This window comes from Clarias gariepinus, chromosome 9 (genome assembly GCF_024256425.1).
Source record: "Clarias gariepinus isolate MV-2021 ecotype Netherlands chromosome 9, CGAR_prim_01v2, whole genome shotgun sequence".
NCBI classification, from domain to species: Eukaryota; Metazoa; Chordata; class Actinopteri; order Siluriformes; family Clariidae; genus Clarias; species Clarias gariepinus.
The window spans coordinates 13,262,501-13,267,618 of NC_071108.1; positions in this window are offsets into that span (position 1 = coordinate 13,262,501).

Below are 5,118 nucleotides of genomic sequence, written 5' to 3' on the forward strand. Positions count from 1 at the left end.
TTTAGCTTTATGTTGTATTAGAGTATGGCTTTCAATATCCAAGTACAACAGACAATTTCAACCTGGAATGTTTCGTAATGATGAAATAGAGCATTTCACTTAACAAAGTAATAGTCATATCATCAATTATGTTATAGTACAGTTCAGATTACATTGCTGCTACAGAGCACCATGTTATAGGTCAATCCAAACAGCCTTTGGAGGTTAACTTAACAGCCAAACCACGGCATTAAATATCTAGTACTAAAATAGCTAGCACTTTTTTATGCAGTGAAGTCATCACGTTTTGCGTTAGTGTCGATGTTTATCTGTGTTAGTTCCCTTTATCGGGTGTGAGACTAGCCCTTGTTACCATAGTGACAAGCAGTGAAGTCATGAATGGGTAAGTGTGTTTGTGTGTCTCCTTAGAAAAGGAGACAGGGCAACTCTTTCACCCTGCAGCTGTATGTTATATCACACATTCTCTCGCCTTTGCTCTTTCACTGTTACTAACGTGTGCACACACACGCACACATTTGTCTTACTATACTGGTACGGTATAAATGTAAGGTATATATAATCAATCTAATCCTTACCTTAACTAGTGTAATCAAAAGCTAGTTTTGTCATGGAGACCAATCGGGAAGACCAAAGAGGAGATTTAAGGATGTAGTGAGAGAGGACATGAAGTTAGTTGGTGTGAGAGGAAAGGAAGCAGAGGATAGGATTGGATGGAGGCAGGTGATTCGCTGGGGCGACCCCTGAAAGGGAACAGCCAAAAGACAAAGAAGAAGACCAACTAGTTGTTGTTACATTGAAAAATATGCCAGATTTTGTGTATCCTTTTGAGGCCATGTGTCTTTTACATGCATATGTCTATACATGCAGAGCCAACAAGCATTTTCCTATTTAGACACTATTCATAGATCTTTATCATACATTTCTTCAATTTGCCCCAGACACACTTCACGAGTAAATAAGGCTTGAGCGAACCTGTTTGGAGTCTGCAGTGCCAATTTACGTCATTGTAGAAATTACTTTATACACGAAATATTTTAGCTTGCAAACAAAACATTACCAAAACAAACAAGCGAACATCTCAGTTTATCTCATGTGTTACTGGTATATGATGTATCATGGAGAGAAACATACTTTTAGGACCATTTCATTGTCTTTTCTTAGTGTATTTTGTGCATTCCGTTAACAGTGTATTTAAGAGTAGGTTGACTGATATTTCTATAAGAAATATTTAGTTTGTGACTGCTCCTATTATTAAAAGTTGCTATCATGTTTTTAAATGGTACATAGATGCAATTTTAATGACATGAGACCAACTTATCTTTTTTCAAATGTTTACAGTTGTATTTATAAAAAAAATAGGACAGAGGATCGTTTTAATGGTGTTGATATGCCTTTTTATGCAAGGGACGTTTTTGCAGCGTTATGGAAATAGCGCATATTAGATTTATTACTGTTTTGCAAAAACATTTAGTGAAGATGTATACTGCTTCCATCTAGTGGCCAAAAGATTTCAATGCAGCCTCTATTTCCGAACAACCAGTGTCAGTTTAGGCACAGCACTTTATTTCTCAAACTGTACAACACTTAACAAGCAATCATCATTATAGTTACAAAATAGTGGTATACATGCAGCAGATATATATGTACAGTACTGTGCAGGTCTTGAGCCACCCCATAGATTAGATTAAAGAAAGGGGGACAAATGCTTTACTGTGACAGACTGCAATGTGCCTAAAGATACTGTACAATATAAAAATGTATTTATGTAACGCAGCACTCTGATTTCCTCTCTCGTCTGTTCCAACCACTCAGCATTCAGCATCATCAGCATACTAATCACCGGCCTGAACATCTGTCATCATCTGCACTTGTTTTACACTGGTTCATAACTCTGAAACTTGTCATGTACAGGGACTGGACTAAAAATAAGAGCCAGAAAGTATTTCAGGAAGTCTGGAACTATTCTTACTTACTATGTAAGACTACAACAAAAATACATGAAAGCCTGGCTCTTCCGAAGCAAGTTATGGAGAAACAGAGGGGGCTCAATACTTTCGCAAAGTACTGCATATAACAAATGAATTAGTGCACACAAGTTCTTACTTAAGAAAAGCCCATGCATTTCCAATGTTAAATGATTTTTTTCTTGTCTTTCTATCAGTTGTCTTTTGTTTTCTGAATTCACTCTCAGTATATTTGCACTTTTTTAAGCGCATGCAATTATTAAGGTAAAAAAATTCAATAGAATAATTCAGTATAAAATATTTACTATCTTATTATTTTAAAAAAAATTGTGTTATGTGAACAAATAATAATTTATTTGGTTATGTAATTATTTTATTTAATTATCTTGTAATAACTTTGCATAAAAATGTTAAATTCAACTTTGCCCACACACTCCAGTTTCCAAACCTCAGCTGTTTAGCAAATAAATTGGAGCTTTTAGTGATGTCTTTACTGTTGAAAACACTGATTATGTTTTCTGATTAAGTATGCTTCTTCTAATGTTTGGTGAAATTCTGACATTTTAACAGCTGCACAATACTGCACAGAGAACTAACTCAGGTCTCTGTGACATTAGAATTGATTGTTGAAAACACTAAGGCTGAGTAATTTTGATACTAATACACAGTATAATGTTTCTCAGAAAAGTGGGTAAATTAAGATGGACCCATTAGACCGCACTCCTGACTGCTACATAAACTTGTCATTTTGTAAATAAAGTACGTTTTTCTCAAGTTACAAAGCTTAATATTTTTGTTATATGAAGAAGCACTTCCGCAAAAGAAGCTATACATAACAATTTGTTCTAAAGCAGTGGTTCTCAAGAGGGTCCCAGGAAGCATAGCCAGAGGGTCTGTAAATATTTTACACTGGCGAAAACCACAGGACACTCCAATAATTGGTTAGATCACCAATTTATATGTAAAAGATTCCTTGTGACCCCAGAACCACTCTTTGACAAGTTAAGTAAGAATTATTCCTATGGCATCAAAGAAAAAAAAATCAATTGGTGTGGCCAAGCATTGCCTGCAGACAGAGAGAGGCAGGTAAAGCCAAAAGACAAGGGCGATTCTAGAGTATGTTTAGCCCTAAGGCAAAGATTTGCAGAAAGACTCTCCAACCAGCATTCATCACTATTATGTAATGAATAATAAATACGTTTGTCAGCCCTTGGAGACCTCAAGCAGTGGTCTGTCTTGCCTGTTTACAAGCAGCGTCTCTGTTATACTTATTCGCATTGTCCTGTGTCAAAAAGTCAAAAGACTGAAAAATAAAATTTATTTCAGCTCTATTCGATATCTATATATACTCAGCAAAAAAAGAAACGTCCTCTGACTTTCAACTGTTTTTACTTTCAGTAAACTTAATGTGTAAATACTTGTATGAACACTAAAGGAGTCAACACCATAAGACATAAACTAAAAATGTTTCACAATGTGTCCCTGAATGAAGGGAGACTCAAAATCAAAAGTACCAGTCAGTATCTGGTCTGGTCACCAGCAGCTTGAGTACTGCAGTGCATCTCCTCCTCATGGACTGCCTATTGCGGACAGTCTGAGCACTGATGGAGGGATTGTGTGTTCCTGGTGTGACTCGGGCAGTTGTTGTGGCCATCCTGTACCTGTCATGCAGGTGTGATATTGGGATGTACCGATCCTGTGCAGGTGTTGTTACACCTGGTCTTCCGTGGTCTATGGTTAATTGAACATGCATAGAAAACATTGTTTAAACCCTTTACAATATTTTACAACATTATTGTTGAAATACACAGGCAAAACCTGGTCATTCAGTACCTTATGCTTGTCAGCTGACTTCATTTTATTACCACATAACATTGCTCAGTTGGTCAGGTCTTCAATTAAGTCTAGACCTGACCAACTGAAGCAAACCCTCCAGAGGCTTGTACAGTGGACACTATGCATGATGGGTGCATCACTCTGGAAATATGGTCAATCTGGACTCATCAGAAATGACCTTTTCCATTGCTTCAAAGTCCAATCTTTATTCTCCCTAGCAAACTGATTAGTCTCTCTGACAAGCAGTTTTCTTATGGCTACACAGCTGTTTATTCCCAAGTTTTTATTGTAGCATGTGTGGAGATGCTCTTTTTTTTTACAATTACATTTATGCTGCCAAATAAATAGTTCAACACTATCCTTCCAGGTTTTAATAATTCATCAGAAATAAGCAGGCCTTATTTATTTGAGTATAACATGTCTTGCCAATTGGTAGAGAGTTCATGAATAAAAATTTTTATGCTTTCAGTGAGTAGAGAAAATGTGAGCGGAGATATAAAACCGAATGGCATTTACAGAAGACATCAAGCACCCTATGGTGATAAGACTTTTTATCTTTAAAGAGCGTTCTTTAACTTTTTAAAGAAGGCTGTAAATCCATGAATGATGATCCCAAGGTGTTTTGGAGCACACTGCAGTCGTTTCCATGGACATTCAGTGAGATTTACATGATCCTTAAAAAATCCACTGTTAACTTGCACATTACAATTGCAAACATTACTTGCTCATTACATATTGCCACATCTCCGTACAGTGCTGACCTCGCTCCAATCGATTTCCACATGTTTGGCTCATTAAAGGAGTTCCTTGGAGGCCAGCATTTCAGATGTGAAGCAGGCTATCTGATCATGGCTCTGGCATACTGAGAAAACTTTTTACTTTGATGGTATCCAAGCACAAGTGAAACACTGGGATAAGTGTGTTATTGTAGCAGGGGATTATACAGAGAAATTGGAGGTGGCTGGGAATCAAACCTGGACCCTGGAGGTGCAAGGCAACAGTGCAAACCACTAAGCCACTGTGCCGCCCCTGAGGTGTTTCAAGCATTTTCAATGTATGTTACATAAAAGCAATCATCCTTTTTCAAGTTCAGTATGCAAGAGGAAAGTAATTTTTTAATTTAAAAACTGGGTTTTCTTTAAAGGACCAAATGTCCCCACAAGGCAGACATATCCTTCTGGAGACATTTGCATAAATAACATTAGTCACACTTTCATTGATCTAAATCAATCCCCTTATCCCCTCATTCTTTTACATCCCTTCACCCTAACCCCTCTAAACACAAACAAATTGAGTAAATCGGAGGAGTAATTTGGGC